We start from the raw sequence: 24,904 nt of genomic DNA, 5'->3' as shown, positions 1-24,904 counted from the left end.
TCAGTTACTATTGAGCCGGGTCGCTCCTTACTTACAGTTCGTTACCACGAACTGTTTGAAAGTACAAATTATATTCTGGCTTTTCGAAATCTTGGGGCTTAGAACCCTACTCATATTAATTTCCGCTCATTTTGAGTGACTCTTATTAATTTTAATTCCTGTTGTCTTGGGTTTCATTTATTTATTGATACTGATTTGTGGTAGTTGTAGTCTTGGTAGATTATTTTATTCTATTTTTGTTTATTTTGGTGTATTGGAGTTCTTTACTTCTTTTTAAAAACTTATTTCGTTGAAATTTTTTTTTAATTAATCTTAGGAATAGGCTTGTCTATGAAGTTGAAACTAACAGGGCTTGTTGTAGAGGATATAGAACTAATCAAAAGAAAATATTTGTATCCTAATGCTGCTACTTCTACTCATACTGCTACTACTGCTACTATTATTACTACTTCTACTGCCACAATTGCCAGTAAAGCTAAGGTTACCACTGTTAATTTTACTACTACTACTACTACTACTACTGCTACTAATATCACTGCTGTTAATACTAAAGCTACCAAAGCTAAGGATATTATGGCCAAAAATATGGGAAATATTAAAAATGTATTGAACTAAATCGAAACACACAATGCCCGCACATATGGTCAAGAGAACGTATCAGAAAGGCTTCAGGAACAGTTCATGATATCAAGTTGAAACTTTTAGAGCGTTGAAGGGTATGTTGAAGAAACCAAAGGTGCTATGCGCATACTGGTACCAGTGCTACTACAACTGTTGCTGCTAAGTAAGCTTAAGGGTATTAAGGGGAAGCTTTCAAGGAATATTTAGGCATATTTCGAACTAAATCTGAACGGACTATGAGTATGTAGATATTCAATAGGGGACGAAGCAATACCTCAAGAACGGCTTACATTATTAACTTAGAATTTTAATGGTAAGTTTTGGCAGATTTTGAACTAGCCAGAATGCACTATGTGATTACTATTAATACTAGTAGGAACCTATCTATAACTCCCACGATTATACCACTGCTGCCATCTACAATTTAGTTTAATACCGAGGGGCACCATATATGGGCATGGAATCCCCAGGGAGAACACATGTGCTGCTATCTACAATTAAGTCTAAGGCTGACGTGACATAATTTATTCAAGGATTATTGATCTAGTCTAATGAGGTCAAGGTCGATTGATTTGTTGTTGTTGTTGTTTGGCCAAGTGTAATGACACGATGGGGTGATTTATATAATCAGTGTGGAATGTATTGATCTAGGGGAAGTGAATTTCCGGGAACTTAATTTACATAATTGGTGGGGAGAATGTTTTGTTCCAGGAATAGGAAACAAGAAGTACATGCATCCTTCTAGGCCAATCAGAGAGTCGGTTAAATAACCTTCTAAGCCAAACAGAGGGCCGGTTACATCTCCTTCTAAGCCAATCAGGGAGCTGGAAATATTAGCGGGAGAGGATTGCAGGGAATATAAGGAAAGGCTTTTTGCTATAGCTTTTATTAGTCTGTGAATAGAATTTAAAGGAGTGAGAACAGTTTGACTTTACTCATTTGGATATATTTGTGCTGATGATGAGTGGAATGTTTACCCTATTAGAAGTTGATAGTGGAGTTGGTAGCAATAATAAAAGAGCACCAAACATTGCGGTGGAAATCACGAGAGGATCACGGCTTTGTCTGGAATGGGATGAAGTATGTGCAAGATATGTGATATCCTTGAGCAAATTTAAAATGGAGGATCAATTAGTTTTCGCTGCAAAAGTTGATATAAGACATATGAATAGACTTCAATGTGCTTTAAGTGCATTAGTGAAACATATCGAAGACAATAAACTGTATCGCTAATTGTACATGCTTAGTATTGTTGTTGTAATTATCCAATAAAATTGTTTTGAAATCGAAAATGTTCCCTTTCTTTTTGTTGTTAGAGTGTTAGACTAACGAATCATGGTCAGTCTAGAGTTAGCAGTCAGAGTGAAAGGATTGAAAAATGAATAAATTTGAGAGAGAGAGAATTAGATCGAATCTGGTGTTTATGGAAAAACATTTGATTTTGGATGAAGATTTTCTCGAGTTATCTCTTCAACGCAGGATATTGTCTCGGGGAACACTTGACAATATAATGAAAACTGATTCTCCCCCATTGGACTATTGTATGAAGCTTTGTCGATGTGACTCAAATGCTTATACTCAATTTATTGATATATTAATTGGAACAAAGCAGAATCATATTGTGCATACACTTTTGAAAACATTGCCAATAGATTCAATGTAGATGGCTCCCCCCACCATTCAAAAGAGGTGACGTCACAGAGCTACTCCTCTCCCATTCCTCCACCCTGAATTTATCCGTCAGCAGGGACGATCAGTTTCGTTTTAGCTGTGAGAGAGAGTTGACATCGGAAACCGAAAAATGTTCTATACATGTCCAGTATGCATGTACACTCTTGGCAGTTGGACTCAATGTGAGAATTGTACAATTATTGATGACTATAATGAAAAGTGCAAATTATGTAATCCATGTAAATTACATAGAGGCTATGCAGTACAAATTAAAGACTGTAATTCATGTCTTGAAAAGATTTGTGACTCTCACCCTAGAGGACATCTGTGCTCCAATTGTCACTATGACAAATGTGATCAGTGGGAGAATACTTACCCCCCTAGGATTGGAAAGAATCTCGAACATTATTGTAGTTTATTTCCATGATATTGGTATCGTCGTGGATTTAAATTATTCTGGGAGGAAGAATCTGGTCTACGATTCAACTGTTGGGGTAACAAGACAATTTGGTTTCTACGTCATCGTTGTGATAACACTGCCTTTCATGACTAGAAACCAAGTGATTTTTATTTGGCAGTTACCGAATGTGATTCACCATTTGAAAACACTTTATGTGATATTGCTTCAAATAGTCAGATTGAAACTCGTGAATTTCATAATATGAATGCAAATAGTAGCATTGACTATACAAAGAGATATGCCAAGAGTGAAGTTACATTATGCTGTAGAAAATGTGACCCTGACTTTGCAGTCAATCAAGATCAATATACAGTGAATCCAAATGAATTACCGGCATTAGTGGTTCACGACAGTTGCCTATACACCGAAGAAGAAGAAATCTAAAGTGAAGATTTAAAGAAATTGTGGTGGAAGAGTTCTCGTATATCATTTAACGATAAATCTAATTATTGTTATGCATAATGAGTTTTATATTGTAATCATGCAATAAATTTGTTTATATTATATTTATTTTCTCCTACTAGATATGTATAGAATAAGGATACCAGCAGAGACTTCTGTACATGAATATTTCCGTTTGATTATATCATCCCAATAGAGGACTATCGGTCCACAGTCAAGTTTTCTATCAAAGATAAAAAATAAATCATTCTTCTAATCATTTACTCATTTGAAATATCAATATTTCCAACGGTTTTTAAGTATACAATGTCTGGGTCAGTTATCTCAACATCACTATCATTATCCTCCACTACCATTATATCTATCAGAGGAGGTGGTATACATTCAATCTCATTATCATTTATTGATATATCGATCAAAGGAGACATCTCCTCAAATAAATCTTCACGTACTCTAATTGATGATAAACCTGGTGCCAATCGCTCGTCATCTTCAATACACATTCGGCCCAAAGGCCCCCTCCTCACTAGATCCTCTGACGTATATGACATACCATCCTCCTCCGTATTATGTACTTCTAGCACATCGTCAGTAAAATCAATTGCTGTACTACTACAGAGAAGAAGCTCCTCCTCCTCAACTGTGAGCTCCCACTAGCTCCATACATCCTAATAAGATTGAGAACACTATGATCAAAAACTAGAGTTTACGGTCAAAAACCTTTATTAGTTCAGATTTTACGGAAAGTTTCATACTTGGGTTTTCAAATGTTTTTAAATATGATTAAGCAATAAACATCTTAAGCCCCAGCTTTCTCTATTATTTATAAAATTCCATTATCAAGAAAATTATGATTTCAAATTAAGCATGTTAGGGCACAAATATTCAGGTTTAGCATGCTGGAGAAACCAAAATTATAAGTTAAATCTAAAAGGTTAAAGAATTCTCTGAAATCACACTTTCAGATTCAGCATATCAGGGAACACACGGGTGAAACTCTGTGGTCCTTATAATATACAAGTTCCATTTGAACAGTGTTTTGAGGTCCCATAGCCCAACCCCAATGGACCATTTGACCTTCTTGCACATACTCCTCAACTGTGAGCTCCCACTAGCTCCATACATCCTAAAAAGATTGAGAACACTTTGATCAAAAAACTAGAGTGTACGGTCAAAAATCTCTATTCATTCAGATTTTACAGATAGTTTTACATTTGAGGTTTCAAATGTTTTTAAATATGTTTAAGCAATAAATATCTTAAGCCTCAGCCGTTTTTATTCTTTAGAATAGTTCATTGCCATGAAAATTATACTTTCAGATTCAGCATGTCTGGGAACACACTTTCAGGTTCAGCACGTTAGAGAACCCTAAATGAAAAGTTAACTCTAAAAGGTTAAAGAATTTCTCTGAAATCAAACTTTCAGATTCAGCATGTCAGGGAACACACGGGTGAAACTCTGTGGTTCTTATAATATACAAGTTCCATTTGAACAGTTTTTTGAGGTCCCCTAACCCAACCCCAAAGCACCATTTGACCTTCTTGTATACACTCAGGGGTTTCTTATAAACGTAATAAACAGGATTACTTAATATTTTTCATTCTATCCATAATTTTCATGTGTAAAATTCATCAATTACCCAGATATGGTTTTTTTTTACATACGGGGCGAGATTTAATGTCCTTGGTAAAAGTCTGTACAAGATTTAATGTTCTTGGTAAAAGCCTGTATGAGATTTAATGCAAGAACTTTTTGATTTTATTTAATTTATACAAAAATATCTAATCTATCGTGATGATAGCCGCAAAGCAAAGTATATTTATTACACGTTCTACACTTATATGTAGATTCGTATCTTCGTATATCTCGCCATATCAAAATCCAGTTCCACTGTTTACACCAATAGCATCTATCATCCCTGACTATATCATCAGGGTTATGAGGATAGGACAATCCTCCTTCGGGCTTCATTACAGAGTTCAGAAAGTTAAAGTATATTAAATTATTAAGAAGACTATTATTTCTTTGAAATATACATTTATTTTATATCATTTTCATGTTTTTTATTTTTATATAAATTTAGAGTTCCATAATTTTCATGTCTAAAATTCATCAATTAGCCGGATATTTTTTTTTTTTTTTTTTTTTTTGATAAACTTGTTAAAGAGTGACAAAAACTTTTTTTACACAAAGGACATTTTTCAACTAAAAGTAAACGGCTGCTAGACTAAATCAAAGACGAGCAGAAATAATAACGAATACTGCTGCATACTACATTGCAGCTACTGTTGCAACCATGATAACAAGCTGATCATTTCTAATTTTAACAATTCCTTGCATACATCTTTCAAATATAATAAACTCAGCCTTGGAGAGATTTGGGATTAAACGCTAAATTAAACAAGTGAGAGACAAACAAGGTTAAAATAATTGGTCCCGAGTGACCAATCTCTCCGAGTGGACCCGAGTGAGTAAGAATCGACAGATTGTTAATGTTTAAACTTTTACATACGACAACAGAAAGAGAAAGAGAGAGAGAGAGAGAAAGAATGTTTTTAAATTTGATTACTATGGACTACTGTTCGCTATTTACTACATTGCAGCTACTGCAGCAACCATGATAACTAGCTGATCATTTCTAATTTTAACAATTCCTTGCATACATCTTTCAAACATAATAAACTCAGCCTTGGAGAGATTTGTGATAGAACGCTAAATTAAACAAGTGAGAGACAAACAAGGTTAAAATAATTGGTCCCGAGTGACCATTGAAGATATAGCCTCCCTTGGAGTTGCAAATGTCTTTAAGAATGGACAGATTGTTAATGTTTAAACTTTTACATACAACAAGAGAAAGAGACAGAGATATAGAGAGAGAGAGAGAGAGAGAAAGAATTTTTTTAAATTTGATTACTATGGACTACTGTTTGCTATTTACTACATTGCAGCTACTGCTGCAACCATGATAACTAGATGATCATTTCTAATTTTAACAATTCCTTGCATACATCTTTCAAACATAATAAACTCAGCTTTGGAGATTTTTTGTCGTAACGATCACCAAATTAAACAAGTGAGAGACAAACAAGTTTAAAATAATTGGTTCCCAAGTGACCTTAGAAGATATAGCCTCCCGCGAAGTTGCAAATGTCTTTAAGAATCGACAGATTGTTAATGTTTAAACTTTTACATACGAAAAGAGAAAGAGAAAGTTAAAAAGGTATTTAAACTCACATCAGACATTGAAGAATTGACGACTACATTTGAGGTATTCATCACTATATTTTTATCTATATTCCAATTTGCACTGGAGTTAAAACCTTCAAACACCTAATAATAAACAGTAATAACGGTTAATTATTACGAAAATCATAAGAGAGAGGAATCTGGAAGAGTCACTGTCCACCATTCATCATTTAACCCCCTTGGGAGAGTTTTAGAGCAGAAATAGACATATTTCATCATTTAGATACCTAATTCTTCTCCGAAACGTCACTTTTTCCAAAATTGTCCAATCAATTTAGAGATGGATTTTTTTTTCTTCAGCATAGATGAAAGGCAAAATAACTATGTCTTTAGAGATAAAATGGAAAAAGTGATGGGAAAGGTTTCTTCAGCCCCCGGGGAAACGTTTTATAAGTTATGAAATTTATACATAAAGCCAGTAAAAGTTGGGTATAGTTAGGTTAGGATAATTAACCTATTAAATGATATTGAAAAAAAAAAATATAATTTATGCATGAGAGGACCCCCACTCCTCCCACGTCACCCATTTCCAATCCAAAATCGTCTAATCAATTTAGAGATGGGTTTTATATATATCAGGTTAAGTGGCGCGCAACCACAACCGCGGCGCTCCCCGACCCGTCGCAGTGGACCCCGTGGCGCTCCCTCACCCGTCGCAGTGGACCTCGTGGCGCTCCCCGAACCGTGGCAGTGGACCCCTTGGCGCTCTCCAACCCTTCGCAGTGGACCCCATGGCGCTCCCCGGCCCGTCGCAGCGGACCCCGTGCCGCTCCCCGACCCGTCACAGCGGACCCCGTGGCGCTCCCCGGCCCGCCACAGTGGGGCCTTGGCGTTACCTGACCCGTCACAGTGGACCCCGTGGCGCTTCCCGCCCCGCCGCAGCGGGGCCGCGTTCCGCCGCGGATCCCGTGGCGCTCCCCAGCCCGCAGTCGATTCTTATATTTGTAGCGCTGTATGTCATAGCGCTTTAGAAATAGTTAAAAATGCTTCTAAAGTAAAATATTGGAAAATTTTTGAGTTTGGGGGAGGAGGATTTCAAAAACATCATCCCATGACATAAATTGTCATGTAAAGTCGATTCTTATGTTTGTAGCGCTGTATGTCTTAGCGCTTTAGAAATATTTAAAAAAGCTTATAAAGTAAAATTTTGGAGGTAAAAGTTGGGGTGGCGTGCGCCACTATGAAATTTATACATAAAGCCGGTAAAAGTTGAGAGGTTAGGTTATGTTAGATTAGACTAGATTAGTAACTTACTTTAGGTTAAGTGGCGCACGCCACTATGAAATTTATACATAAAGCCAGTAAAAGTTGGGGTGGCGCGACACTATGAAATTTATACATAAAGCCAGTAAAAGTTGGGAGGTTAGGTTAAGTTTGGATAGGATAGATTACCTCCCAACTTTTACTAACCTAACCTAATCTAATCTATCCTAACCTAACCTAACCTCCCAACTTTTACTGGCTTTATGTATAAATTTCATAGTGTCGCGCCACCCCAACTTGTACTGGCTTTATGTATAATATTCATAGTGGCGTGCGCCACTTAACCTAATGTAAGTTACTAATCTAGTCTAACATAACCCAAGCTCTCAACTTTTACCGGCTTTATGTATAAATTTCATAGTGGCGCACGCCACCCCAACTTTTACCTCCAAAATTTTACTTTAGAAGCTTTTTTTAAATATTTCTAAAGCGCTAAGACATACAGCGCTACAAACATAAGAATCGACTTTACATGACAATTTATGTCATGGGAAGATGTTTTTGAAATCCTCCTCCCCCAAACTCAAAAATTTTCCAATATTTTTTTTTGAAGCATTTTTAAATATTTCTAAAGCGCTATGACATACAGCGCTACAAACATAAGAATCGACTGCGGGCCGGGGAGCACCACGGGATCCGCTGCGGAACGAAGCTCCGCTGCGGCGGGCCGGGGAGCGCCACGGGGTCCACTGTGACGGGTCGGGGAGAGCCACGGGGTCCGCTTTGACGGGTCGGAGAGTGCCACGGGGTCCACTGCGACGGGTCGGGGAGCGCCACAGGGTCCGCTGCAACTGGTCGGGGAGCTCCACGGGGTCCACTGCGACGGGTCGGGGATGCCGCGGTTGTGGTTGCGCGCCACTTAACCTAATATATATAAAATCCATCTCTAAATTGATTAGACGATTTTGGATTGGAAATGGGTGACGTGGGAGGAGTGGGGGTCCTCTCACGCATAAATTATATTTTTTTTTCTCAATATCATTTAATAGGTTAATTATCCTAACCTAACTATACCCAACTTTTACTGGCTTTATCTATAAATTTCATAACTTATAAAACCTTTCCCCGGGGGCTGAAGAAACCTTTCCCATCACTTTTTCCATTTTATCTCTAAAGACATAGTTATTGTGCCTTTCATCTATGCTGAAAAAAAAAAATCCATCTCTAAATTGATTAACAATTTTGGAAAAGGTGACGTTTCGGAGAAGAATTAGATATTTAAATGATGAAATATGTGTATTTCTGCTCGAAAACTCTCCCAAGGGGGTTAAATGATGAATGGTGGACAGTGATTCTTCCAGATTCCTCTCCTTTATGATTTTCGTAATAATTAACCGTTATTACTGTTTATTATTAGGTGTTTGAAGGTTTTAACTCCAGTGCAAATTGGAATATAGATAAAAATATAGTGATGAATACCTCAAATGTAGTCGTCAATTCTTCAATGTCTGATGTGAGTTTAAATACCTTTTTAACTTTCTCTTTCTCTTTCTCTTGTCGTATGTAAAAGTTTAAACATTAACAATCTGTCGATTCTTAAAGACATTTGCAACTTCAAGGGAGGCTATATCTTCTAAAGTCACTCAGGAACCAATTATTTTCACCCCGTTTATCTCTCACTTGTTTAATTTGGTGATCATTACGACCAAAAATCTCCAAGGCTGAGTTTATTATGTTTGAAAGATGTATGCAAGGAATTGTTAAAATTAAAAATGATCAGCTAGTTATCATGGTTGCAGCAGTAGCTGCAATGTAGTAAATAGCGAACAGTAGTCCATAGTAATCAAATTTAAAAACATTCTTTTTTCTCTCTCTCTCTCTCTTTCAATCTCTCTCTCTTTCTCTCTCTCTCTCTCTCTCTCTTTCTCTTTCTCTTGCCGTATGTAAAAGTTTAAACATTAACAATCTGTCGATTCTTAAAGACATTTGCATCTTCAAGGGGTGCTATATCTTCTATGGTCACTCGGGACCAATTATTTTAACCTTGTTTGTCTCTCACTTGTTTAATTTAGCGTTCAATCCCAAATCTCTCCAAGGCTGAGTTTATTATATTTGAAAGATGTATCTAAGGAATTGTTAAAATTAGAATTGATCAGCTAGTTATCATGGTTGCAGCAGTAGCTGCAATGTAGTAAATAGCGAACAGTAGTCCATAGTAATCAAATTTAAAAACATTCTTTATCTCTCTCTCTCTCTCTCTCTCTCTTTCTCTCTCTCTCTCTCTCTCTCTCTCTCTCTCTCTTTCTCTTGTTGTATGTAAAAGTTTAAACATTAACAATCTGTCGATTCTTAAAGACATTTGCAACTTCAAGGGAGGCTATATCTTCTATGGTCACTTGGAACCAAGTATTTTAACCTTGTTTGTCTCTCACTTGTTTAATTTAGCGTTCAATCTCAAATCTCTCCAAGGCTGAGTATATTATGTTTGAAAGATGTATGTAAGGAATTGTTAAAATTAGAAATGATCAGCTAGTTATCATGGTTGCAACAGTAGCTGCAATGTAGTATGCAGCAGTATTCGTTATCATTTCTGCTCGTCTTTGATTTAGTTTAGCAGCCCTTTACTTTTAGTTGAAAAATGTCCTTTGTGGAAAAAGTTTTTGTCACTCTAACAAGTTTATCAAAAAAAAAAAACATTTACATAAAAATCAAAACATGAAAATTATATAATGTAAATGTGTATTTCAAAGAAATAATAGCCTTCTTAATAATTTAATATACTTTTACTTTCAGAACTCTGTAATGAAGCCCGAAGGAGGATTGTACTATCCTCAAAACCCTGATGATATAGTCAGGGATGATAGATGCTATTGGTGTAAACAGTGGAACTGGATTTTGTTTTAGCAAACCATTTTAATCGTGTTAGTCCAAGGCAATTCATGCAACCGTACCAAATTATGACTGGCCCTCTAGCACGATCATCATTCTTAAGACATTTTCCAGATATTTTCTTGTTAAAAGTCATGCTTTAAATCGCTTGGTTCATGTTTTTGCAGGCGAACGCAACGTGTCACACTATTACTGTCACTCTGGCACTCTCTGACACCCCTCATCAATCTTAACACATTTTCCGAATATTTTCTTCTTAAAAATCATGCTTTAAATCCATTGGCTCGTGTTTTCGCAAGCCACCCTCAACGTGATACACCCTGTCAATTCAAGCCACTGTGCCACACTATGACTGCCCCTTTGTCACACTATGCCACCTCTCATCATTCCAAATACTTTTTTCTTCGATATTTTGTTTTTTAAATAAAGTGATATCCAATTCTGCTTTCCCCGCTTCTTGCCATCAATTCTATTCCCAGTCCCGGTTCCACTGATTCTGGTTCCGTCAGTTCCGGTTCCATTACTTTTGCCCAGCCCCCTCAGTTCCACTCCAAGCTACCCTCCACCACTTCTGCTCAGAGCTCCATCAGTTCCAGTCCCAGCCATAGTTCTACCGATTCTGGTTCCGTCCGGTCTGGTTCCGTCACTTATGTCCCTGATTCCACGGTTCTGATTTCGCCAATTCCGCCCCAAGGGCATTACATAAACCTTGCAAATTATTATCAAAATCTAAAATTGTTCTAGCAAAATCGTTTATTTCACTGTCAAAATATGATCATACATTACCAAAATCTTGTGTAATATAATCAAGATCTTGTCTGATATTATAAAACATCTTGCGCAACGTTACCAAAATCACGCCTGATATAACAAAAATCATCCTATATATTATCAAAATCATACAAGTTATTCATTATACAAGTTATTAATCATACAAGTTACAACAAAATATTTTCTGATGCTAGCAAAACGTGTCTGGTATTGTCAAAATCTAAAATGGTGTCATCAAAATCATGTTTGCTATTACCAAAAATAAACCTACTAATATTGAATCGTATCTGCTATAATCAAAATTATCAAAATCTTGCCAAGTATTACCACACTCTTGTTTGATATTATAAAAATGTTGTCAGATATTATGAAACATCTAGCACTACATTATCAAAATCTCGACTGATATAATGAGAATCTTCTATGGCAATATAAAAATCACACACGATACTATCATAATCGCGCAAATTATTTGCAAAATCTTACATGGTATTATTTTAATCTCACAATTTATTAATGAAATATCTTCAAAAACGATCAAAACGTGATTGTTATTACCAAAATCTAATACGATACTAACAAATTGTGTTACATATTAACGAAACTGAACATAGTGCTATTAGAATCATGTGTACTATTATCAAGATTATCAAGATCTTCAAGATCGTCATCTATTGCATTATAAGAACCTCAAGTGTTTATCAAAACCATACAACTTATTAACAAAATCATGCAAGGTATTATCAAAATATTACCTGGCGATAACAAAATATTATCTGATACTATCAAAACGTGTCTGATATTGTCAAAATATAAAATGGTATCATCAAAATCATGTCTGCTATTACCAGAATTTAACACACTAATATGAAATTGTGTCTGCTATAATCAATACTATCAAAATCTTGCCAAATACTACCAATCTCTTAAGCGATATTATCCAAATCTTGTCTGATCTTTTGAAACATCTTGCACTACATTTTCAAAATCTTAACTGCTGTAATGAAAATTCTCTTTGGCAATATCAAAACCACACACGATACTATCAGAATCATGCAATTTATTCATAATCATGTCTTCTATTACTAAAATTTAACCTAGTAATATGCAATCTTATTTGCTATAATCATGATTATTAAAATCTTTCCAAGTATTACCAAGCTCTTGTATGATTTTATCAAAATCTTGTCCGATATTATGTAATATTTCGTATTACATTACCAAAATCTAAACTGATATAATTAGAATCCTATATGGTAATATCAAAACCACACAAGATACTATCAGAATCATGCCAGATATTAGCAAAATCTTACATGGTATTATAATAATCTCACAACTTATTAATGAAATATTTACAGCAACAATCAAAACGTGACTACTATTACCAATATCTAATACGATATTACAATAATACGATATACGAAGAACTAATAACGAAACTTAATATGGTGCTATCAAAATCGTACGTGCTATTATCAAGATTTCAACATCTTGTCAAATATTATCAAGACCTTACATGATATTATCAAAGTAATGCATGATATTACCAAATCTTGTTAAATATTACTAAATATTGTCTTGTATTATCAAAGTCATGTGAGATATTGTGAGAATCCTTTCGGGCATTACCGAAATAAGAAGAATATAAAAATAGTAATAATCTTGCGAGTTATTACCAAAATATAGAATGATGCTAGCAAAATCATTTTTGGTACTATCGAAATATTATCATGCATTACAAAAATCATGTGTGATATTATCAAAATCGTGCATGGAATTATTAAATGGCTTGTGCTACATTATCAAAATCCTATATAGTATAAGAAAATCCTCAATGATATTTTAACTGATTTTGAGTTATGTTCATTTGGGCTTAGTAAGCGTACAGGCACACCCTTACTAAGCCCAAACGAACCTAATCCAAAATAAGTTAACAAAATGTAACCCAAGTAAAAAAACATCCGTCTTCTTGCCACTTAAAACTTTAGAATTTTCTGGGGCTTCGAATTTTTACAAGATTTTGCAAATAGGTTGTATATTTTAGTAATACCACGTAAGGTTTTGATTATGCAATATTGAATTCTTATTACATCAGACGAGATTTTAATAGTGTAGTGCAAGATGTCTTATAAAATCAGACAAGATTTTGATAATGCCATACAAGATTTTGGTAAGAATTGATAATAATTTTTTAAGTACCAGGCATGATTTTTTTATAACCATTTTAATTTTAATAATAACTTGTAAGATTTAAGTAATGCTAGAAAGAATTCTCATAATATCTCACAATACTTTGATAATGCAAGACAAGATTTTGTAATACTTAACAGGATTTGGTAATAGCATGCAAGACTTTGATAATGTCGTGTAAGGTTTTGATAATATTTGACAAGATTTTTAATCTTGATATTAGCAGACATGATTTTGACAGCACTATGTTAAGTTTCCTTAATAGGTAACATGATTTTGTTAATAACTTGTAAAATTTTGATAATACTATGTAAAGTTTTGATACTGCAATATAATATATTCGTTATACCATTTGGGAATTTGATAATGTTGCACAAAATAATTGATAATTTCAGTCATGATTTTGATAGTATCATACAAGATTTTGATAATGTTTGATAATATTTTGATAGTACCAGTCAAAATTTTGCTAGCATAATTCTAGATTTCGCTTATAACTTGAAAGATTTAGGTAATACCGGAAAGGGTTGTCATAATGTGTCACAAGACTTTGAGAATACAAGACAAGGTTTGTAATATTTAAACATGATTTGTTAATATCATGCTAGACTTTTGTAATATCATGTACGGTTTTGATAATATTAGACAAGATTTTGATAATCTTGATAATGCTAGACATGATTTGGATAGCACTACGTTAACTTGTGTTAATAGGCAATATGATTTTGATAGCACCATATAAGATTTTGGTAATAGCAGACCCATTTTGATTATAGCTGAAAATATTTTTTTTTTCAACTTACAAGATTAAATAATAATATCTTGCAAAATTTTGTTGATAACTTGCATGATTTTGATAATACCATGTATGGTCTTGCCATTGTCATAAAGGATTCTCACTAAACTATTCGAGATTTTGATAATGTAGTGCGAGAAATTTCATAATATCAAACAAGATTTCGGTAGTATCTTACAAGAAATTGGTGATAGTTGGTAATATTTTGATAATCTTGATAATGATAGAGACAATTTAGTTGCAGTATGTTAAATTTGGTAACAGCAGACACTATTTAGAGAACATCATGACAGATTTGAGGATATAAGACACGTTTTGATATTGACAGAAATTTTTTGTTAATATCATGGAAGAACTTTCATAATATTAATTAAATAAAACTTTCCGAAAAATAAGTTTTTCAAAGAAAATTAAAGGCCATTTTAAACTTAAGATCAGCATATACAAATACCTTTTAAAATTTAAACTCAAAACGACCAGAAATTACTATTAAATAGTAAATAAACCTAAAACGAACAGAAATTAAATAAACAATCATATCAAAACATACAACAAGTAAAAATATAAATGAATAAACAGATCTTAATGTGAGTAATGCTTAGATTGAACATTAAAATCAAGCTTAAAACGGAAAAAAATTTCCTATTGTATAATAGGAAGTATAAATGAAACTTAAAACGAACAGATATTAAATAAACAATCAATGCAAACAAGCATACAACAGATATTAATGTAAATTAATAAATAAATCTTAAGACGAATGAAACTTAAATTGAATATACAAATCAAGCTTGAAACGAACAAAAATTACCACAAACAAGAGTTTGGGTATGACCTCCTTCTCTCACTGTAAAAGTCTAGAACCTACTTCGTCATTGGAGCTGTACTGAAAACCAATTTTATGATAAATATTTTTTTGTACTTAATATTGAAAATAAACATTAAAATTATAGTAACATTTTGAACTGATGAGCTTTCAGCAATTAATATCATTATACGTCAAATATTCAATTTAATTTATTAGCTGTTTTAAAGTTGTTAAAGAAGAATATAGTTTCCCTACAAACAAGTGTTTGGATACTGCCTAATTTTCTAACTGTAAAAAAAAAATGCCTACTGCGTCATTGGCGCTTAACTGAAGACGAATTATATTGCAAATATTTTCTTTTCCAGTTTTTACAGCATTGAAAATAAAAATACAATTACAGTGAAATAAATTCTTGATCTGATGGATCTTTCAACAATTATTGTCATTATACATCCAATATTCAATTTAATTTTGTTTATACTTTCCAAGACTGTTCAAGAACCATATTGTTTCCAATGAAAAAGTGAAAATGTGGGTTTGTGTCAACCTCAGAGTTTTTATTATCTGGAAACTATATGGTTGAACTATTTTTAACAAAATTGCTATCTCAAAATTTTTGTCGGATGGGTTTGGGGAGAAAGGGCGTGGGGGGACTAGATTAAGTTCTGATCTCTTTTGACTCTTTAAAAATGAACTAGAACTTTCAATTTCCAATCCAATGAGCCCTCTATGAAGTTTATACGAGTATCCCTTCGATAAGAACCATATATATCCCCAGAGTATAGCTTACAACGCTTTTCCTAGGGCCCTGAGGGGTTTTGTCGACCCTGGAGCTTTAATATCTGATGGTTGAACCATTTTTAACAAATTGGTCACCTAAAATTTTTATCGAATGGGTTTATCCATCGGATACACCCAAAGACGTGGAGGGCGGTAGGGGTTAGTTGCCCTCCGATCTTTTTTCACTCTGAGAAAATGAACTACAACTTTTAATTTCCATGCAAATCAACCTATCTGAAGTTTATACGAGCATACCTTCCATAAGAACCATATATGCCTCAAGAGCAATACTTAAAATGCCTGCCCTGGTCCTGTGGGAGGAGAGGGGGGGGGTTGTATCGATACAGGAGTTTTTCTTATCTGACCTCTGAACTATTTTTAACGAAATGACCATACGTAAAGGAGCTTTAGTTATATAATCTTTGAACTATTTTTAACAAAATGGCTACCTCAAATTTTTTTATCAGGTGTATGTGGGGAATAAGGGCTTGGGGGGGGGGGGGGTAGGGCAGTTGACCTCTGATCCATTTTGGCTCTTAAAAAGGGTACTAGAACTCTCGATTTCCAATCGAAAAAGCCCCCTTTGAAGTTTATACGACGACCCCTTCTATATGAAGTACCTCTGGGAAAAAAATAAATGGAGTGTGGGGGGAGGCTAGCTGCCCCCCAATCACTTTTGACTCTTAAAAAGTGAATTAAAACTTTCAATTTCCAATCAAATGAGCCCTCTAGGAAGTTTATACAAGAATCCTTTCAATAACAACCATATATGCCCCCAGGGCATAACTTACAACGCCTAACCCCAGCCCTGGGGGGCTGTGTCGACATCGGAGATTTTGTTATCAGAAGTATGAACTATTTTTAACAAAATGTTTATCTCAAAATTTTAATCTGATGCATTTAGGACGTGGAGGAGGGGGGCTAGTTGCCCTCCGATCTCTCTTGACTCTTAAAAATTGAACAAGAACCTTCAATTTCCAAAACAAATTAGTCCTCTCCGAGTTTTATACGAGCACCCCTTCCATAAGAACTATATATGCCCCTAGAGCATTACTTATAACGCCTGCCTCTGGGCCCTGGCGGGTTCTGTCGACAGAGGAATTTTTCTTATCTAACATTTGAACTATTTTTAATGAAATGACTATTATAAAAATTTTATCGGATGGACTTGGGGGAAAAAGGGTGTGTGTTTGGGGGGGGGGGCTAGTTGCCATCGGATATCTTTTGACTCTTAAAGATTCAACTAGAACTTTAAATTTCCATTCAAGTGAACCCCCTCTGAGGTTTATACGAGCATCACTTTCATAACAACCATATACGCCCCCAGGACAACACTTACAACGCCTGTCCCCCGGGCTCTGAGGGGGGGGGCGTTTTTGTTATCTAATTTTTGAACAATTTTAAAAAAACAGGCAATCTCAAAATTTGTAGCGGACGGGTTTGGGGAAAAAAGAGCAAGGGGGGTAGTTTAATTCTCTTGACTCTCAAAAAGTGAACTAGAACTTTCAATTTCCAATCAAATGAGCCCTCTATGAAGTTTATACGATTTTCCCTTTCGTAAGAACCATACATGCCCTTAGGGCATAACTTAGAACGTCTTCCCTTGTGCCCTGCGGGGATCTATTGACACCGGATTTTTTTTTATCCAACCTTTGAACTATTTTTAACAAAATGTTTATCTCAAAATTGTCATCAGATGGGTTTTTAAAAAGAACGCGTGGGTGGGGGCTAGCTGCCTTTGGATCTCTTTTGACTATTAAAAAGTGAGCTCCATCTTTCAATATCCAATCAAATGAGCCCTCTGAAGTTTATACGTGCATCCCCTTAATACGAACAATATTTGCCCCAGGACATAACTTAAAATGCTATTTTTTATGAACTATTTTTAATGAAATGGGTAATATAAAAATTTTATCAGATGGGCTTGGGGGGAAAAGGGTGTGTTTGGGGGGGGGGGCTAGTTGCCCTCGGATATCTTTTGACTCTTAAAGATTCAACTAGAACTTTAAATTTCGATTCAAATGAGCCCCCTCTGATGTTTATACGAGCATCACTTTCATAACAACCATATACGCCCCCAGGACAACACTTACAACGCCTATCCCCCGGGCTCTTGGGGGGGGCGTTTTTTTTCTAATTTTTGACCAATTTCCAAAACACTGGCTATCTCAAAAATTGTAGCGGACGGGTTTGGGCAAAAAAAGAGCGGGGGAGGGCTATTTTAATTCTCTTGACTCTCAAAAAGTGAACTAGAACTTTCAATTTCCAATCCAATGAGCCCTCTATGAAGTTTCTACGAGCATCCCTTTCATAAGAACCATACATGCCCTTATGTCATAACTTAGAACGTCTTCCCCTGTGCCCTGGGGGTTCTATTGACACCGGATTTTTCTTATCCAACCTTTGAACTATTTTTAACAAAATGTTGATCTCAAAATTGTCATCGGATGGGTTTTGAAAAAGAACGCGTGGGTGGGGGCTAGCTGCCCTGGGATCTCTTTTGACTATTAAAAAGTGAGCTCCAACTTTCAATATCAAATTAAATAAGACCTCTCTGAAGTTTATACGAGCATCTCCTTAAAACGAACAATATATGCCCCAGGACATAACTTACAACGCCTGACCCTGGGGGGTTGTAACGACATTTGAATTTTCGTTATCTGACTTTTAAGCAATTTTTAACTTAATGGCTATCTCAAAATTGCATTTGGGGAAAAAGCGACGTGAGGGGGGGGGGGGGGGGCTAGTTGCCCTCCAATCTCTTTTGACTCTAAAAAACTGAACGAGAACTTTCAATTTCCAATCAAACGAGCTATATCTGAAATTTTTACGATCATCCCTTCAATAAGAACCATATATTCCCCCAGTGTATAACTTACAACACCGGGCCCTGAGGGCTGTGTTGACCCCTGAGTTTTCATTTTATGGTCTTTGAACTATTTTAAAAAAAGCTATATAAAAGTTCTTATCGGGTGGGTTTGAGGAAAAAGGGCGTGGAGGGGGGGGCTAGGTGCCCTCCAATCTCTTTTGATTCTTAAAAACTGAATTAAAACTTTCAATTTCAAATCAAAGGATCCCTTTTTGAAGTTAATAGAAGCATCCCTTCCAAAAGAACCATATATGCCCACAGGGCATAACTTACAACGCCTGCCCCCGGGCCTTGGTGGGTTGTGTCGACACCGGAATTTTGTTATAAGATCTTTGAACTATTTTTAACAAAATAGCTATCTTAAAATTTTTATTGGGTGAATTTGGGAAAAAAGGGTCTGGGGGGAGGGGGGCTGGTTACCCTCCAATATCTTTTGACGCTAAAAAGTGAGCTAGAACTTTCAATTCCCAATCAAATGAGCCCTCTGAAGTTTATACGAGCATATATGCCCCAGGGCATAACTTATAACCCTTGCCCCTGAAGACTGTGGGGGGAGTGTCCTGCTCAAACATGTAATTTCCAGAGCTCTCAACTATGTTGAACAAAATGGCTGTATGAAAATTTTGATTGGATGTGTTTGGGGAAATGGTGGGCGTGGAAGGGGTATCAGTTGCCTTAGAGTCACTTTCGACTATTAAAAAGGGAACTAGCCATTTAAATTTCAATCAAATGAGCCCTTTCTGAAGTTTCTACGACAACGTTGTCTATACAAAATCTTATTCGCCTCCCAGGGCATAATTTACAACCCTTGCCCTGGGGGCTATGGGGCAGTTGTCATCCTCAAAGACCTAATTTCCAGAAGTTAAAACTAAGTTGAATATAATGGCTATCTCAAAATTTTTATTGGATGTGTTTGGGGAAAAGGTAGGCGTAAGAGGGGGGTTAGTTGTCCTCCAATTACCTTCGACTATTAAAAAGGGCGCTATACCATTGAATTTCCAATCGAATGAGCCTTTTTTGAAGTTTCTACGACAACACCTTCTATAAAAACCTTATATGCCCCCGGAGAATAACTTAAAACCCTTGCCCTGAGGGTTGTGGGGGAGTGTCCTCCCCAAAAAATATTTTCTATCTGAGAATCAACTAAGCTGAACAAAATGGCTATCTCAAAAATTTGATTGGATGTGTTTGGGGGAATGATGGGCGTGGGAGGGGGGGGGGCGAGTTGCCTTCCAATTACTTTTGACTGTTACAAAGGGCACTAGCCCTTTGAATTTTCATTCGAATGAGCCTGTTTTGAAGTTTCTACGACAACACCTTCTATAAAAACCTTATAAGTCCCCAGGCCATAGCTTAAAACCCTTGCCCTGAGGGTTTTGGGGGAGTGTCATCCTCAAAAACATATTTCCTATCTGGAAATCAGCTACGCTGAACAAAATGGTTATCTCAAAATTTTGATTGGATGTGTTTGGGGGAATGATGGGCGCGGGGGGGCGCTAGCTGCTCTCTAATTTTGACCCTCAAAAAGGGCACTAGAACTCGCGATTTCCATTTGAATGAGCCCCCTTTGAAGTTTTTACAACGACCCCTTCCATAAGAATTGCCTCTGGGAAAAAATAAATAATAATAATAATAATAAAACATTGGAGCCTTATGGCCTTTACTATAGGCAACGCTATAGTGTTGCCTCTGATTAGGCATGATTTTTTTAATAATTTGCAAGATTTTGATAATACTGTGTAAATTTTTGACAATATCAGAGGGGATTCTTATTATACCATGTGGATTTGGATAAAAAGCACAATAATTTCAGGCATTTGTTTGATAATATCACACATGATTTTGGTGATGCTTGATAATATTTTTATTGTATGAGACATGATTTTGCTAGCATCATTCACGATTTTTATAATAACTTGCAAAATTATTATTATTATATTCTAATTATTTAGGTAATTCCCCAATGCATTCTCATAATATCTCACAAGATTTTGATATTAAAAAAAAAATTATGTAATATTTAATACAATAAGGGCCAGTCATAGTTCGGCACGGCCGTGTGTATTGAGATAGTGCAGCACGTTGAGGTTGTCTTGCAAAAACAGGAGCCATTAGACTTTAAGCATAATTGTATCATGAAAATATCTGAAAATATACCTTTGGAATGATTAGAGGTGCCAGAGTGTGCCGTGTATTATCCTTATGTGACAAAGTGACGTGGATTGACATGGTGTATAACAGAGGGATGGGCTTGTGAAAACATGAACTAAAGGATTTAACGCATGGTTATTGAAAAGAAAATATCTGGAAAATGTCTTAGGAATTCCGAGGGGGTGCCAGAGGTGATAGAGGGCCAGTCATAGTGTGGCACGGTGGTACGAATTAAGATGCTGTATCACGTTGAGGTTTGCATGCAAAAACAGGATCACAGGGGTACCACAGGGGTGCCATGGGCCAGGTACATATTGCCATGAATGCGTGGCGTGAATTGCTTAGACTACCATTTTCTAGAGCTTAAAGATAAGATTGGAGGTGGTATAAGAATTTTTTTAACGGAGGGGGAGCTGAAATCCACAATCCAGTCAGAGAAACGAGGAATTTTCATTAAAAGCCCTTAAAGATATTTTAATATGGCTCAAATTTACCTCTAATAGCGACCCTCCATCCCTCTCTCCTGAAATCACTTTCTAGAGCCCCCACCTTTCTTTACTTCATGGTTCTTTTTGCTTATATTTTATCCTTTATAAACTTTTTTCATGATTTGATTTTCCCTTTGTTGAGTTTTAATTGTTTTTTTCTATGTTTTAATAACGAGGAATACAAAATGTATGTACAAAAGTGTTTGTACTTTAGATTTCTTGTTTCAGGAGGAATCTTCAATAAGTAATCATTTAAGCAATGTAATATATAAAGCCAATGTTTTGTAACATCTCACTGATTCAATAGCTAACTTAACCTGTCTAGGTTACGTGAGAAAATTAATAACGCTGTAACAGAAAGGTGTATCTAATAGATAAGAAATTAATAGAATTGGGATGCTTGTGCGCTCTCGTGCGGAAAGCGTTGGAAACAAGCGATCAATTTAATCGTTCTAGAGAGTGGGCAGGGAATTCCCCCGTGCGTGGAATAGGAAATCACGTAGAAAGTATTCCTCGAATAATAATTTTTGGAATGCTTTCATTGTTCACCTGTCTAAGGCTTCATTCCGTTGAGGAAAAATCCTATTCGAATCCTGATGCGCACAAAAATCTTTGGAATATAGAGCTTCCCTGAGAAAAACTTATTGAAAGAAAACGAAATCTCTATAAGAAAAAAAATATGCCTTGAAAAAAAAACACCTCAAAATAAAAACAAAATCCCGTAAAATATTATGTAACATCCCACGTGTGCATTGTCATTACGTAGCACCCGCGTGTGTGTCATCTACAGTTACAAGTGGGGGTTCCCCACGAGGCTCCGAAGTCTAGGATGTCACGCGAGAATGCGTCATCTTTGAGATAAGTAAACATTTTATATTACATAACAGCCAAAGAAATCTTGAAAAACATGTTGTAGAAAAAATGTCTTATAGAACTTTTCAAAATTTCTTGAAACGTCTTGTAAAACGTCTTGCAGAAAAATGTCTTAAAAACGTCTTGAAGTGTCTTGAAACGTCTTGAAAAACGTCTGGAACAAAAATGTCTTAGAAAACGTCTTGGAATGCCTTGAGAAAAACTTCTTGAAATGTCTTGAAGAAAAGTGTCCCTATGATATAACAGCCAGAGAAATCCTGGAGTAAAGAAGTCCCAACCTATCGTAGGTTTTTAAGTAATTAACACATGCATCTTTTAGAAAACACTCCCTATGACGTGACAACCAATAAAAAACCACTGTTTAACAGACACCTGCGTCTTTTAGAAGACATTCCCCATTACTTGACATTCACCTGTGTCTTGCCCTGGGGGAATTACCGTTAAACTTTTTCACTATTAACGGAAGAAAAGAGTAGCGGGTATGGGCCTTGTTAAAGTCATTATGCTGTCACTACTATAATCGAGTATAATAATTTGAAAACTTCAGGAAATGATGAGGGAGATTATCAAAAAGACAATATTTACATGTTACCAATACTACTACAACTACCACCACTACTCCTACCAAACTACTCCATTTACAGTACTAAGGGAAAATTTTAACTAAATCAAAAGACGCCATGTGCTTGCACATTGTCAAAATCGCGTATCTCAAGGATTGATTTGGGTATTAAGTTGAAACTTTCAGGGAATACTTAAAGTGGACGACCATCTCACCTAAAGACAATATAAGTACATTACTGCTAATACTGCTGTTACTGCTACATTTGCTACTAGTAATGCTACTGCTACTTCTATTGCAACTACTTGCAGGGCTAATAGCATTAAGATAAAAATATCAAGAAGTATATGAATAAGCAGGTTATCAATAGGACATATCAGCATTGTCATAGTAACGGCTAATTATACAAAGTTAAAACTTCCAGGACTTGATGAGATGGGTGTTCTACTGACCAAAAGGCCAAAGGTTAATACTACTGGTGCTAGCAGCGCTATTGCTATTCAATACTATTACTAGTTATATCAATACTACTACTATGACTACTGACTACTATTACAACTATGCCTCAGAGCATGATGGTGAAATTTTCAAGAAATTTTGAGGGGGGGAGATGAACTGATTCAGAACAAGCCCTCTGTATACAGGTTGTTAAAAGGGGGTTACAGTAATATCTTAGAAACAGTCTAGTGTGTGAAGTTAAAAATAACAGGGCTTATTTTGAGGGATGTTGAACAAACCAAAAGAAAATATTTGCATCCTAATGCTACTGATTCTACTCATACTACTGCGACTGTTACTATTACTACTACTCTATTACTACTACTGTCACTAAAGCTTAGGCTACTACAATTAATACTACAGCTACTGCTACTACTACTGCTATTTAAACTAAGGATATTTAGGCGACAAATTTGGGATAAATATAAACTGCATGGAAAAAAATTGAAACACCCTATGCCCACACAAGTTGTCAAGTCGACGCATCAGTAAAACTTTATTTGTGTTCGTTTTGAGTTTCATTTATTTATTGATAGTAATTGGTGGTAGTTTTATGCTTGGAAGATTACTTGACTTTATTTTTGCTCATTCTTTGCTTAATAGAGCTCTTTACTTTTCTTTGAAAAACTTATTTTGTGGATTTTTTTTAATTAATATATAGAATAGTTCCTAAAAATTACCGCAAAGGCAATGGAAGAGCGTTGTGTCAAATGAGAAGGCATAACCCTCCTACATTTAAATTGTGTAGAAGATTTAAGTGTCATTGGTAAAATTTTTAACGAAGTGAATCATCACTCAAGTGTCATTTTTTGATGATAAAAAAGTAATATCAGTGACTAAAATGATTAAAACTTAAGGCACTATAGTTACTAATTAGGAACTATTTTTTAAGGCACTAACTATTTGAAATACAAGGGAGAGTAGGCGTATTCAAACCCTTAAAAACTGTCTATAAGAAATAAAAAAATTGCTTTTAATTCTTCACCCATACTTGTCTCTCATCTATACAATTATGTTCTTAGATTGTTCATTGATAGTTACACTGTTTTGTAGCTGACAGATAATTCTTGTTCGTTAAGATAAGAAGACTTCAGGGGGAGAGTTTCCTTCAGCCTAATTTTAAGCGTACCCATTCCCTGATTTGCAAGTAAGCTGATTGTAGTAAATTACAAAGTATACGAAAAAATGCAAGTGAGGATGGTAGAATTAGAACCTATATATTATTGCAATTTAGCCTAGTGTATAAGGATTATGTCATAAGAAGAATAACAAGGGTTGTAGAAGTGAATAGTAATAATAATAATAATAATTTATTTTTAACCCGCTAAGGTAACAAAAGCGGAGTATAAGTAAAAGAAAAGAAAAAATACATACAAATCGACTAAATACACTAAATCACTAAATACATCACAAAATACACAATCACAAACTCACAAAAAACACACTAAATACACTTCACTAAATCAATGAAGGAGGCGTACAAACCCATGATGAGCTGGGAGAGCCTTCACTGTCTGGGGGAGTTTGTCAGCAAGCTCAACTAGCTTTTCAGTTATATCTGGAAGCCCAAAAACTGAGACAAGGTTACGGTTCCGGTACCACGGAGGCAAATACAGTAGAAAA

Source organism: Artemia sp. Qi Xiang Cuo, chromosome 4 (assembly GCF_049724085.1).
Source record: "Artemia sp. Qi Xiang Cuo chromosome 4, ASM4972408v1, whole genome shotgun sequence".
Taxonomy (NCBI): Eukaryota; Metazoa; Arthropoda; class Branchiopoda; order Anostraca; family Artemiidae; genus Artemia; species Artemia sp. Qi Xiang Cuo.
This window is presented reverse-complemented; position numbering follows the sequence as displayed.